Below are 16,424 nucleotides of genomic sequence, written 5' to 3' on the forward strand. Positions count from 1 at the left end.
ATCTCAATCCAATAGATGTGGTGGAACAGGAGATTTGCATCATGGATGTGCAGTGGACAAATCTGCAGCAACTGTGTGATGCTATCATGTCAATATGGATCAAAATCTCTGAGGAATGTATTTAACACCTTGTTGAGTCTATGCCATGAAAAATTAAGGCAGTTTTGAAGGCAAAACTACCAAGGTGTACCTAATAAAGTGTCCGGTGATATATATATATATTTAGACCTATACCTGTATATCTATTCCTATAGGTAAAGATATGTATATTACACAAAGTTTATCAGATATAAATTTAAATATTTATTTCATAATAAAAATTACATTATTTTTCAATGTGAAGAACATAGGACTGTAAAATATGCACAATGCGCATTGGGTTTACAATTTAGGACTAACACAGTTAGGTTAGCGCTCAGTGAGATTTGCTAACTTCAATGCACGTATTGAAATATAACAAATGAAATATTTTAAAATATTAATAAAAATTATAAAGAATCATTAAACATACTGTAAAATATTGAAAATAATCCAAAGAATAGATCTATATATAAGTATTATTTAAATTATGAGCATTGGAGTTAGCAATTCTTCATGTGCGCTAACCCGACCGTATTAGTCCTAAATTGCGAACCCTAAGTGCTTTAAGCATATTTTCTATTTCTAAAAGATTTGCAAAGCACAGATAAAAAAATAAATCTATATTTTATTAATGCAAATGAGCTAAAAACAATGAAAGCATACAAAAGTAAAACAAAAATGGTCTGATGTATTTCACCAACTTCCTTACCCTAGACCTTAAATCATCCAACAAAGTACGGTCTTTTTTTATTATTTTTATTTAAGCTTTTTAACAAATACATACAAGGAGAAATAAACCCCAGAAATTAACAACCTAAGGAACACCATGGTATCAAATATACATGTTAATCTTGTAAACAGTTATATAAACTGGCAATATAAATAGGTCTAAATAATAAACCTTCTAATAACAAATGTTAAGATTCACTACCATTCCCAAATGGTTTAGATAAACATATCTAATATTTAAGATAAGTATTCTAGTCAGACCCACTGGATATCAATCTATTGTTATGTTGAGGACAGATTTTCTTCCCAAGTAAACCGCATTGAATGAAAAAAGGATACACGCTTGCTTTGCTAGAAATATTTTTTTTACCTGAGTCCTCCAGTTCAACACACTAGGTACAGAAGTTTTCTTCCATAATCTTGAGATGAATTGTTTAGCTCCACTAAGCATGACATATAACAGTGTGAGCCTCAATTTACATTTTAATTTAGGGAGTTTATTAAAGGGACATTCTAGTCAAAATTAAACTTTCATGATTCAGATAGGGCATGCAATTTAAACAACTTTCCAATTTACTTTTATCATCAAATTTGCTTTGTTCCCTGGGTGGTATTTTTGAAAAGTTAAACCTAGGTAGGCTCAAACTGATTTGTAAACCTTTGAAAAACGCCTCTTAGCTCAGAGCATTTTGAAAGTGTTCACAGTTAGACAGTACTAGTTCATGTGTGTCATATAGATAGCATTGTGCTTACTCCTGTGGAGTTATTTAGGAGTCTGCACTAATTGACCAAACTGCATCTCTGTCAAAAGCACTGAGGTAAAGGGCTGTCAGAAGATTCTTAGATACAAGGTAATTACAGAGGTAAAAAGTATATTAATATAACTGTGTTGGTTATGCAAAACTGGGGAATGGGTAATAAAGGGATTATCTATCTTTTTAAACAATAAAAATCCTGGTATAGACTGTCCCTTTAAGTAAAAGTAATAAAGGATCAAATTGGAACTTGCACTATATGACCAGTTCCAATACCTTATGTATACCCTGCCAATATATTTCTATCTCCGGGCAAGACCACCAAACGCAGAATAAAATGCCAACCCCCCACAACCTCTACAGCAGTTTCTATGCTTATGGGGATATATTTTAGTTAATCTATGTGGGGATAGATACCATCTTCTTAATATCATATTTGTTTCAGTGACTCTAATAGAGAATGGAGATTTACCCATTAGTGTAAAAATGACTTGCCATTCATTGTCCCATGCCTTGGTGTAAGCCGTAATTTATAAGAACAATGGCCTATCAGTAGTTTAAAGGCCAATGATATTCCTCCCCGTGTCTGTGTGTAGCACACTTGTTAAAACACTGTCAGTGATCTGTTAAGTTTCCTTTTATCGGTGGCTCCTATGACAAATATTCTGCTTCAATCTTGATATATTTAGAAATTGAAATCACTATATAGTAATATATTTAACTAATAACAAAAAGTCTGCCAAGCTAAACAACCAGTTGATACAATGTAACATTTTTACTAATAACAAGCTGTTTTACTGATTCAATACTGTAAGTTTTTTTTAACGTATAGAACAGCTAATTTCATTTAGGTCACTGTGTGGTATTCTCATTACATGACTCATCCAGTACTTGTGTGTATGATATAGATTCTTTTATGCATATGTGCATTGTGAGGGATTATGCTTAATTGACAATTTCATAACATTTACATACTGTATACACAATTACTGAGTAAATAAATTACTACACAGTAGACTCTACATCATAACAACAATCACTATTTATTAACATAGCTCCTTTGTTTGATAAACATGAGAATTAGGATAACATATTTTGAAGTGAATGGGTCTGCAAATAATTAATGATACATATGCCACAATGACAGTGTACATGTACAGCTAATCAACAAAAGTACACAAATACATCATGCAAACAACTCTCCTAATCTATTTTATGTTTTTTAATTTTTATTTGAAAAAATATGTTATATTTTGCCTTTATTCCTCCAAAATGAGGATTATGTAAACACATCTAGGTGTGCTAGCTGGAGGCGCTGGTTCAGCTTGTATCAGTCGTTGGTATCTTCCTTTCCTTCCTCAGTTGTATAAGTCTAGGTGCAAAATAGTGGTGCTGAAATATCAGACAATACACCATACAAAGGTGAATATCTACTCACAGTGTATATTGCAGGTTACCGGCTCCTTCCCAATATGAAAAGACAATATCCCAGATTCAGTAAAAAAGTTTGTCTTTATTTGACTCAACGCAAAAGCGTTTCAACGGTCCCAGCCGTCTTTCTCAAGAGCAATAAAAGTGCTTTACAAACCAAAGCATACCTTTCCGCTGCACAGGCGGCCTTTAAATACATGTCAGTTACGCTACCTGCTTCCCCATTGGAGGAGAGCAGGTTTACACCCGATTCAAAATTTCAATTGTAAATTTAAAATAAACATCTAAAAAAACATAAAAAACAATATTAATTATATTAGAAACTATAAGTTTGTTTTAAAATATAAAATTTCTGTAGATATCATCATTTTTGCCGGTTTTGTAGTTCCCTTTCAGGTAGTTTTCTGTTTCAAGTTCTCTTTCAGGTCCGGTATGTCAGTGAAGATCACATGTTATAGGTTGTCCAATGAAATTCAGTTTCTGGTATAGTGATGTTTTGTAGTTCCCTTTCAGGTAGTTCTCTATTTTAGGTTCCCATTCAGGTCTGATATGTCAGTGGGTATCACATGTTATCGAATGTCCAATGAAAAACAGTTTCTGATTTTCTCAAAATAAAAAGACATAAGTGTTATTCACAGATACAAAGTTTCTTACATGAATTTTGCTTATCCAAATATTTAGAGGAGGTAGAATAAATTGCCACTTAGAAGTATGTTACAAGTTGGAATAGATACTTTTCATAATTAAACATTCATATTATAAATAGACTTCTATATTTATTGACTCAGCGACTTGTGTGTTGCATATAATTTCTTGAAATTAAGTGTGAGAATTATATTCTTTTGTACAATATGTGTATATATAAACATTAAGTGTGATGATATGACATGAACTGTCTGTATAAATACATATTTATTTTGCCCGCCTTTTTTTTTTTTTTTTCTGTGTGTGTCCTTATAATCGTATTCACCTCAACAAGAACAAAAAATGTTACTGATTTATTTAGGCCCCATATTTTCATCTTTTGAATTTATCATTTATTTTGTCCCCCCTTTCCTATGTTAAGAGTTTTTTAGACAAAGGCAGCAATTTTTGTGTCCTTATTTAGACCCCATTGGGCATATGTTCTAAGTGTATGTATCCATTTTAATTCTCTTTGGTCTAGTTGTTTTGCCAGATTACCACCCCTCCAATGAAGTTCAACCTTCTCAATTCCTATCCATAGAAAGGATTCTTTTGTGAAATGTTCACAATTGTTGCAGTGTAGCGGCACTCCGTGGTCATCATGATTCTTTTCTATTTTATTTTGATGTTCCATGATTCTTGTTTTTAAAAATCTGGACGTTTGTCCTAAATACTGGATTTTGCAGCCACATTGCAACAAATATATCACATTTTTACTTTTGCAAGTAATGAATTCTTTTATTTCAAATTTTTTTCCCGTAACTGTGGAGTCAAATGTTTTGTGTGTTCTTCTGGTGTAGTTACAACCTTTGCATTTGCCGCAAGTGAAGAAGCCTGTCATGTTACTTATTTGTAAAGGTTTTTTGGGGGCTATGCCTTTTATGAGTGAGGGAGCTAATTTTTGTTTCAAATTTTGTCCTTTTCTGAAGATAACTGTGGGCTTATCTGGAATTATAGGTCCTAGATATTCATCCTCTTTTATAATGTGCCAGTGCTTTTGTATAATTTTTTTGATTGTATGATGTTCTACATTAAATGTGGTCACAAATTTAGGGAAATTATTGTTAAATGAGGTCTCATTTTTGTGTTTGTTTTCTAACAGGGTTGATCTTATTTTATTTCCAACTTCATTTCTTTCTTTTTCTAAAGCTCTATGGTCATATCCCTTTTGTATGAATCTTTCTTTGAGTATTCTTGATTGTTGTTCGTAATCATCTATATTGCTGCAGTTCCTGCGTATTCGTAGGAATTGGCTTTTTGGTACTGACTTTAGCCAGTTAGGATGGTGGCAGCTATCATGTCTAATGTAGGTATTAGTGTCACACTTCTTAAAGTATGTTTTGCTGTGGATTTTTTCATCTATAGTGTAAAGAGTTAAATCTAAAAAATGTATTTCTTTTTTGTCATATTCTACTGATAATGTGACTTGCTGATTATTGTTATTAAGTATTTGTACACATTCTATGAGTTTGGACTCACCCCCCTTCCATATGCACAGAATGTCATCTATATATCAAGTTATGCCAATATTTACATGGACTATTTTGAGACGACTCATATATGGCACAATCAAGAATTTGGTGCAGACCTGGTGTCCTGGCATAGATATATAGATGACATTCTGTGCATATGGAAGGGGGGTGAGTCCAAACTCATAGAATTTGTACAAATACTTAATAACAATAATCAGCAAGTCACATTATCAGTAGAATATGACAAAAAAGAAATACATTTTTTAGATTTAACTCTTTACACTATAGATGAAAAAATCCACAGCAAAACATACTTTAAGAAGTGTGACACTAATACCTACATTAGACATGATAGCTGCCACCATCCTAACTGGCTAAAGTCAGTACCAAAAAGCCAATTCCTACGAATACGCAGGAACTGCAGCAATATAGATGATTACGAACAACAATCAAGAATACTCAAAGAAAGATTCATACAAAAGGGATATGACCATAGAGCTTTAGAAAAAGAAAGAAATGAAGTTGGAAATAAAATAAGATCAACCCTGTTAGAAAACAAACACAAAAATGAGACCTCATTTAACAATAATTTCCCTAAATTTGTGACCACATTTAATGTAGAACATCATACAATCAAAAAAATTATACAAAAGCACTGGCACATTATAAAAGAGGATGAATATCTAGGACCTATAATTCCAGATAAGCCCACAGTTATCTTCAGAAAAGGACAAAATTTGAAACAAAAATTAGCTCCCTCACTCATAAAAGGCATAGCCCCCAAAAAACCTTTACAAATAAGTAACATGACAGGTTTCTTCACTTGCGGCAAATGCAAAGGTTGTAACTACACCAGAAGAACACACAAAACATTTGACTCCACAGTTACGGGAAAAAAATTTGAAATAAAAGAATTCATTACTTGCAAAAGTAAAAATGTGATATATTTGTTGCAATGTGGCTGCAAAATCCAGTATTTAGGACAAACGTCCAGATTTTTAAAAACAAGAATCATGGAACATCAAAATAAAATAGAAAAGAATCATGATGACCACGGAGTGCCGCTACACTGCAACAATTGTGAACATTTCACAAAAGAATCCTTTCTATGGATAGGAATTGAGAAGGTTGAACTTCATTGGAGGGGTGGTAATCTGGCAAAACAACTAGACCAAAGAGAATTAAAATGGATACATACACTTAGAACATATGCCCAATGGGGTCTAAATAAGGACACAAAAATTGCTGCCTTTGTCTAAAAAACTCTTAACATAGGAAAGGGGGGACAAAATAAATGATAAATTCAAAAGATGAAAATATGGGGCCTAAATAAATCAGTAACATTTTTTGTTCTTGTTGAGGTGAATACGATTATAAGGACACACACAGAAAAAAAAAAAAAAAAAAAAAAGGGGGGCAAAATAAATATGTATTTATACAGACAGTTCATGTCATATCATCACACTTAATGTTTATATATACACATATTGTACAAAAGAATATAATTCTCACACTTAATTTCAAGAAATTATATGCAACACACAAGTCGCTGAGTCAATAAATATAGAAGTCTATTTATAATATGAATGTTTAATTATGAAAAGTATCTATTCCAACTTGTAACATACTTCTAAGTGGCAATTTATTCTACCTCCTCTAAATATTTGGATAAGCAGAATTCATGTAAGAAACTTTGTATCTGTGAATAACACTTATGTCTTTTTATTTTGAGAAAATCAGAAACTATTTTTCATTGGACATTCGATAACATGTGATACCCACTGACATATCAGACCTGAATGGGAACCTAAAATAGAGAACTACCTGAAAGGGAACTACAAAACATCACTATACCAGAAACTGAATTTCATTGGACAACCTATAACATGTGATCTTCACTGACATACCGGACCTGAAAGAGAACTTGAAACAGAAAACTACCTGAAAGGGAACTACAAAACCGGCAAAAATGATGATATCTACAGAAATTTTATATTTTAAAACAAACTTATAGTTTCTAATATAATTAATATTGATTTTTTTTTTTTTTTTAGATGTTTATTTTAAATTTACAATTGAAATTTTGAATCGGGTGTAAACCTGCTCTCCTCCAATGGGGAAGCAGGTAGCGTAACTGACATGTATTTAAAGGCCGCCTGTGCAGCGGAAAGGTATGCTTTGGTTTGTAAAGCACTTTTATTGCTCTTGAGAAAGACGGCTGGGACCGTTGAAACGCTTTTGCGTTGAGCCAAATAAAGACAAACTTTTTTACTGAATCTGGGATATTGTCTTTTCATATTGGGAAGGAGCCGGTAACCTGCAATATACACTGTGAGTAGATATTCACCTTTGTATGGTGTATTGTCTGATATTTCAGCACCACTATTTTGCACCTAGACTTATACAACTGAGGAAGGAAAGGAAGATACCAACGACTGATACAAGCTGAACCAGCGCCTCCAGCTAGCACACCTGATATATTAACACAGACCTTGGGAGAGACTGTGGGACGGCTGCGGTTCACCAGAAGGGGAAAGTATTAATACATATTATACACCTGTTTGCATGTATATCTGTAAACACATCTAAAAGTTATAAAATTAGTGTGGAGTGCTAATAAGTATACTCCTTCATCTCCATTAAGATTTTCAACGCTCTTTAGAACTTTACCACCTAAGTGATATAGCTGCTTATTAAACACACTTCCCAGCAATCCAACTAAATGATAAATAGGTGAGGTGACAGGTTTAGTTGCATGCTTAAAGGGACAGTATACACCAACTGTCATATAACTGCATGTAAGACACTTCTATAAAGAAAAATATGCACAGATACTGAAATAAAAATCCAGTATAAAACCGTTTAAAAACTTACTCTGTTTAAAAGGTTACTGGAACACTCACTGCAAGTGGGAAATGTCAGACAGTCCACCCTCCCCCTTCCTTTGCTTATGAAAAGACCCTTTACACAAACAGAAGCAAGCTGGAGTAAGTATACGTCAGTATTCTCCTAAAACTTTGAGGCTTGGTTAGGAGTCTGAAAATCAGAGCAATCTTATTTAAAAATAAGCAAAACTATCCATTAAAAAAAAGGCTATAGGCTATATAAATGGATCATCTACATAACATTTATGCAAATAAAAATCTAGTGTATAATGTCCCTTTAAGGGGTTTAATGTTTTCATCCCAACCAGAATAAATCTGCTAGAGATATCCAGCTTTGATTTCCTGTAGTCTGATTTACAGTAGATCCTCAAGCATTAACACTTCTGGTAGAGAAGCCTGTTAAACAGCAAACCATCCAGGCAGTTTCTCCTAAAGTTCTCAAGGTAGAACACGAGATAGCCTAAACACACCATGACACAGAAAGGTGTTTGGCGCAGTACAAAACACATCAAAAATACTTCACAACGTACAGTTACACTCATAATAACACTATCTAATAAAAATTATTAAAATAAATTTGCACAAAAAGTTATAAGGGCTCAGGTGTTGAAGAAAAAAAAAGGCATGCAAAGGGCTTTAACATAGAGATACATACATACACATATGAAAAGGGGCAACCAGATGTGGACTTCTTGCTTAGAGGCATATGGCTACACCTCACTGACAAGGCCCAATGAAGGCCGAAATGATCATATGGGGTTGCCGTGTTCCTTGTTCAGAGAGGAATTGCTTGGCATTTTGGTGCTGGTCTGACCATAATAGATGGGATCAGACTGTTATACTACAGAAACGTTATTCTCTGTAAAAAGCATTACTGGGCTAAAAAGAAGCTGCACCCAGGTGGTAAGTTGCCATAGAACAAGCTAAAACGTTATTGAGCCAGTTGTTCATTCCTGTGAGTGCGCTTCTTTCTGTATGTATTTAGTCTCCCTAAGGGAAAAAGGGGCAACCAGACGTGGACTCCTTGCTCAGTGTGCTTAGAGGAATATGGCTACACCTCACTGAAAAGGTCCAATAAAGGCCAAAATGATCATCTGGTGTTGCAGTGTTCCTTGTTCAGAGAGGAATTACCTGGTATTTCAGCAGTCGACTGACTGAAAAAGGCAGGATCAGACGAATATACTACAGGATAAGCATTACTGGACTAAAAAGAAGCTGCACCCAGGTGGTAAGTTGCCATAGAACAAGCTAACAAGTTATTGAGCTAGTTGCTTGTTCCTGTGAGTGCACTTCTCTCTGTGTGTATTTAGTCTCCCTAAGGGTAAAAGGGGCAACCAGACGTGGACTTCTTGCTCAGTGTGCTTAGAGGAATATGTCTACACCTCACTGACGAGGCCCAATGAAGGCTGAAACAATCATCTGGGGTTGCCGTGTTCCTTGTTCAGAGAGGAATTGCCTAGTATTTCGGTGCTGGACTGACTGTAATAGGCGGGATCAGACTGATATACTACAGGAAAAGCATCACTGGGCTAAAAAGAAATTGTATCCAGGTGGTAAATCGCCATAGAACAGGCTAACAATGGTATTGAGCTAGTTGTTCATTCCTGAGAGTGCGCTTCTCTCTATGTGTAATTAGTCTCCCTAAGGGAAAAAGGGGCAACCAGACGTGGACTCCTTGCTCAGTGTGCTTAGAGGAATATGGCTACACCTCACTGACGAGGCCCAATGAATGTGTAGTAATGGGATTGTGTGGACACAGTAAAATGGTTGATACAATAACATGGTGTTACTGATACTGGATAAGTAACACCACATTGCATTAATTCAAATGACAAGTATGTGTAGTATGGAAAATGAGTGTGTATATTTATGTATGTGACTGTGTACTGTGTTGTATTTGTTCTTTGTTTTAATAATTTGTAACCCAAATAGAAAGTACAACAGCAACAACTAGAGTTCCCGGGTTGAACTTGCTAATCCTTCAGCAAAGAATATCAAGAGAATGAAGCAAATGTATTAATAGAAGGATTGATTATAGCTAAGATTGGGGAGAATAGGAGACCCTCCACGACAAGTATACACAAATAGCACTCCTGAGTCCTAAAGGGTGGATAAATCCCAATATATATTAGAAATCACAGAGAACATATGTCAATTAATTAAATGACACAGAAGTGGGTCAGATAGTAGTGAAAAAATAAGTTAAAATATAATTTATTTGTTAAACTAATTAAAATTATCACACACACTCAACACACAATTAAAACTACGGATAGGTGGGATTTTTCAGCGTGTCATCCAAGTAAAGATGCTAACAGTATAGCATATTAAATATCAAAAGTCACTTACAATAGAAGAATAATATAAGGAAAATCTAGTTTTTCAACTTGTTATACCAGCAGAACCAGAAAAGTGCGAAAAGCTTAACACTAGTGATGTTTTTGCTAAAGCAAAAAAAGATTTACCGCGGCACTTGAAATCAAGCTCTTTCAGTGTTGTATACTAGTTAGCAGGGGTGTATTATGGCCTAGGCCGACAAGGCCCGTGCCTAGGAAGGACGGCAGATTGGAGGGGGCGGCACTTTCTGTAGACTCTGTGGGTAGCAGCAGAGTAGAAGGCTTGAATTTTTCAACCATACTTAGAAACCATGGGCCGGGGTTGCTGGGAGGAACGGCGGTACTCAAATCAACTGTGTGACTCTGTCCCTTTAACCTTTATTAGTGCCCTGGTCCTCCTGAGCCCTACATGTTATAAGTCGATCTACTTTTGCACCCTTCCTCAAGGTAGGACCTGTTGCTGCAGTTCCTACCCGGGAAGGCAACAGCGGAGCACAGTAGCACTTGTTTGGAGTTTGCAGTGGACCATATACTGTAACTCAGCAAACAGTGCTATATGCAAATGCCACCGGTGTTTGTAATATAAGGCCGGATAGGGAGGGAAATCAGGATGTGGATGTCTGCCGCCATGTGACTGCGCAAAAAAATGCGCACAGTGTTAAGATGCAGCCTGCAAGCTATGAGAGTGGCGGGGCTTGATATCACTCTGTGCTATGTGACTCCCGGGGCCGGTACTTCTGATGAGGTAGGAGAGCTGGGATCTGACGGCGGGCAAAGCAGGGGCCAAGAGTGCAGTATGGCTATATTAGTTTTGGGTTCATTTGGAACTTGTCTGCAGACAGTTTTAAGGCAGCTGTTATAAATATATTTAATGACAAGCATATTGTGGACTGTGGAAAGCACTAGAGGTATTTTTTTTTTTTTAACTTAATTTTGATTGAGGTTTAATAAAATGTACAACATTGCGTATTAACACATGAAGATTTAAGTTCAGAATACAGATTAAGTTCCAACTGACATTTTCAAGATATGCAGGGTAGAAAACATTTGAGTATCATATTACATGTCAGGTATATATGTGGCATGCAACCAAAAAAAGAGAAAAAAAAAAAAAACTGCCAATACAATAGAAAACTGCTCAAGGCGACAATAAAGATGGAATGAGCTATGTTGCGGTGACCCTTGCAGATGAGTATCAAGGACAAAGAGCTAGACAAAAGTCACCTATGAGCCTGAGTTCTTTATCAGAATCAATGGATATGTATGAATTTGATAGATGAGGAGTTACGGTGGTCTGCTATTGAAATATAGGATAAGGAAGAACGTAACGTGCCATACCTTGTTAATGAGTCAGTGGTGATGAGTGTTAGTTGGTTCAGGAACCTCATTTTTCAGTATATTGAGGCACTAGAGGGATTTTAACATACTGAGAATCAGAGAATGTGATATTTTGACAAGTGCTTTTGTTTTGTAGTATGTCCCTTTAAGTGTGCTGAAATAAAATTGCAGAAACTTCCCCACTGCCCAGGCCTTTCAGGCGTTTCACCTCTTACATGCTTAAACAAGTAAAAGTAGAGGCTTTTTTTTTAACATTAATTTTTACTTGCTGTTGTATGTTTAAAAATAACAAACATGACTACACCAGTAAAAACTTCCCTTGTTTTTTTTTTGTTTTTTTTAGTGGAGCAGAAGCTTATGTCACTCTAATGTTTTACTGCCCCCCTATGCTTTCATGTCATGAAATATTTATTTTTCCCTGTTACTAATCTCTCCAAATAAAGGAACACTTCAACAGGCCCATTTAACAAGCTCCGTATGGAGCTTGAAGGGCCGTGTTTCTGGCGAGTCTTCAGACTCGCCAGAAACACAACTTATGAAGCAGCGGTCTAAAGACCGCTGCTCCATAACCCTGTCCGCCTGCTCTGAACAGGCGGACAGGAATCGCCGGACATCAACCCGATCGAACACGATCGGGTTGATTGACAGCTCCCTGCTGGCGGCCGATTGGCTGCGAGTCAGCAGGGGGCGGCGTTGCACCAGCAGCTCTTGTGAGCTGCTGGTGCAATGTTAAATGCGGAGAGCGTATTGCTCTCCGCATTTAGCGAGGTCTTGCGGACCTGATCCGCAGTGTCGGATCAGGTCCGCAAGCCCTTTGATAAATGGGCCTGAAAGTGTCAGTAAACTTTAAAAATAATGTTATATAATTCTGCACATAGTGCAGAATTATATAACATTATATTAGCCAAACATTATTAAAACATAATTTCCCCAATTAATTTTTTTAAAAAAGCGCTGTTTCACAGACCCGCTCTCTGCTCTCTGCTGTGACAGGAGCGAGCTGCACTTAGTCTTATGGCGCGGTCGGGCCAGGCTGTGACTATACAGCTGGCCCGATGCGCTGAGTAAATATAACAGACCCGCTCAGCAGAGAGCAGAGAGCGAGTCTGTGAAACAGCGCTTTTTTAAAAAAATTAATAGGGGAAATTATGTTTTCATAATGTTTGGCTAATATAATGTTATATAATTCTGCACTATGTGCAGAATTATATAACATTATTTTTAAGGTTTACTGTCTCTTTAACTCCAAAATATTCTGTTGTTCATGTAAAAGAGTAATAGCTTAAAATGTTGATTTCCCCCCAAACATTTACTTTAGAAAGTCATGTTGTACCCTGACAAAAAATATAGGCCTAGATTTGGAGTTCGGCGGTAAAAGGGCTGTTAACGCTCCGCGGGTTTTTTTCTGGCCGCACCATAAATTTAACTCTGGTATCGAGAGTTCAAACAAATGCTGCGTTAGGCTCCAAAAAAGGAGCGTAGAGCATATTTACCGCAAATGCAACTCTCGATACCAGAGTTGCTTACGGACGCGGCCGGCATCAAAAACGTGCTCGTGCACGATTCTCCCATAGGAAACAATGGGGCAGTTTGAGCTGAAAAAAAACCTAACACCTGCAAAAAAGCAGCGTTCAGCTCCTAACGCAGCCCCATTGTTTCCTATGGGGAAACACTTCCTACGTCTGCACCTAACACTCTAACATGTACCCCGAGTCTAAACACCCCTAACCTTACACTTATTAACCCCTAATCTGCCGCCCCCACTATCGCTGACCCCTGCATTACACTTTTAACCCCTAATCTGCCGCTCCGTAAACCGCCGCCACCTACGTTATCCCTATGTACCCCTAATCTGCTGCCCTAACATCGCCGACCCCTATGTTATATTTATTAACCCCTAATCTGCCCCCCTCAACGTCGCCGACACCTACCTACACTTATTAACCCCTAATCTGCCGAGCGGACCTGAGCGCTACTATAATAAAGTTATTAACCCCTAATCCGCCTCACTAACCCTATCATAAATAGTATTAACCCCTAATCTGCCCTCCCTAACATCGCCGACACCTACCTTCAATTATTAACCCCTAATCTGCCGACCGGAGCTCACCGCTATTCTAATAAATGTATTAACCCCTAAAGCTAAGTCTAACCCTAACACTAACACCCCCCTAAGTTAAATATAATTTTTATCTAACGAAATAAATTAACTCTTATTAAATAAATGATTCCTATTTAAAGCTAAATACTTACCTGTAAAATAAATCCTAATATAGCTACAATATAAATTATAATTATATTATAGCTATTTTAGAATTAATATTTATTTTACAGGCAACTTTGTAATTATTTTAACCAGGTACAATAGCTATTAAATAGTTAAGAACTATTTAATAGTTACCTAGTTAAAATAATAACAAATTTACCTGTAAAATAAATCCTAACCTAAGATATAATTAAACCTAACACTACCCTATCAATAAAATAATTAAATAAACTACCTACAATTACCTACAATTAACCTAACACTACACTATCAATAAATTAATTAAACACAATTGCTACAAATAAATACAATTAAATAAACTATCTAAAGTACAAAAAATAAAAAAGAACTAAGTTACAGAAAATAATAAAATATTTACAAACATAAGAAAAATATTACAACAATTTTAAACTAATTACACCTACTCTAAGCCCCCTAATAAAATAACAAAGCCCCCCAAAATAAAAAATTCCCTACCCTATTCTAAAATACAAATATTACAAGCTCTTTTACCTTACCAGCCCTGAACAGGGCCCTTTGCGGGGCATGCCCCAAGAATTTCAGCTCTTTTGCCTGTAAAAAAAAACATACAATACCCCCCCCCCAACATTACAACCCACCACCCACATACCCCTAATCTAACCCAAACCCCCCTTAAATAAACCTAACACTACCCCCCTGATGATCTTCCTACCTTGTCTTCACCATGCCAGGTTCACCGATCCGTCCTGGCTCCAAGATCTTCATCCAACCCAAGCGGGGGCTAGACATCCACTGAAGAAGTCCAGAAGAGGGTCCAAAGTCTTCCTCCTATCCGGCAAGAAGAGGACATCCGGACCGGCAAACATCTTCTCCAAGCGGCATCTTCTATCTTCTTCCATCCGATGACGACCGGCTCCATCTTGAAGACCTCCAGCGCGGATCCATCCTCTTCTTCCGACGACTAGACGACGAATGACGGTTCCTTTAAGGGACGTCATCCAAGATGGCGTCCCTCGAATTCCGATTGGCTGATAGGATTCTATCAGCCAATCGGAATTAAGGTAGGAATTTTCTGATTGGCTGATGGAATCAGCCAATCAGAATATAGTTCAATCCGATTGGCTGATCCAATCAGCCAATCAGATTGAGCTCGCATTCTATTGGCTGTTCCGATCAGCCAATAGAATGCGAGCTCAATCTGATTGGCTGATTGGATCAGCCAATCGGATTGAACTATATTCTGATTGGCTGATTCCATCAGCCAATCAGAAAATTCCTACCTTAATTCCGATTGGCTGATAGAATCCTATCAGCCAATCGGAATTCGAGGGACGCCATCTTGGATGACGTCCCTTAAAGGAACCGTCATTCGTCGTCTAGTCGTCGGAAGAAGAGGATGGATCCGCGCTGGAGGTCTTCAAGATGGAGCCGGTCGTCATCGGATGGAAGAAGATAGAAGATGCCGCTTGGAGAAGATGTTTGCCGGTCCGGATGTCCTCTTCTTGCCGGATAGGAGGAAGACTTTGGACCCTCTTCTGGACTTCTTCAGTGGATGTCTATCCCCCGCTTGGGTTGGATGAAGATCTTGGAGCCAGGACGGATCGGTGAACCTGGCATGGTGAAGACAAGGTAGGAAGATCATCAGGGGGGTAGTGTTAGGTTTATTTAAGGGGGGTTTGGGTTAGATTAGGGGTATGTGGGTGGTGGGTTGTAATGTTGGGGGGGGGGTATTGTATGTTTTTTTTTACAGGCAAAAGAGCTGAAATTCTTGGGGCATGCCCCGCAAAGGGCCCTGTTCAGGGCTGGTAAGGTAAAAGAGCTTGTAATATTTGTATTTTAGAATAGGGTAGGGAATTTTTTATTTTGGGGGGCTTTGTTATTTTATTAGGGGGCTTAGAGTAGGTGTAATTAGTTTAAAATTGTTGTAATATTTTTCTTATGTTTGTAAATTTTTTATTATTTTCTGTAACTTAGTTCTTTTTTATTTTTTGTACTTTAGATAGTTTATTTAATTGTATTTATTTGTAGCAATTGTGTTTAATTAATTTATTGATAGTGTAGTGTTAGGTTAATTGTAGGTAATTGTAGGTAGTTTATTTAATTATTTTATTGATAGGGTAGTGTTAGGTTTAATTATATCTTAGGTTAGGATTTATTTTACAGGTAAATTTGTTATTATTTTAACTAGGTAACTATTAAATAGTTCTTAACTATTTAATAGCTATTGTACCTGGTTAAAATAATTACAAAGTTGCCTGTAAAATAAATATTAATCCTAAAATAGCTATAATATAATTATAATTTATATTGTAGCTATATTAGGATTTATTTTACAGGTAAGTATTTAGCTTTAAATAGGAATCATTTATTTAATAAGAGTTAATTTATTTCGTTAGATAAAAATTATATTTAACTTAGGGGGGTGTTAGTGTTAGGGTTAGACTTAGCTTTAGGGGTTAATACAT

The sequence above is a fragment of the Bombina bombina genome, chromosome 2, assembly GCF_027579735.1.
Source record: "Bombina bombina isolate aBomBom1 chromosome 2, aBomBom1.pri, whole genome shotgun sequence".
Lineage (NCBI taxonomy): Eukaryota > Metazoa > Chordata > Amphibia > Anura > Bombinatoridae > Bombina > Bombina bombina.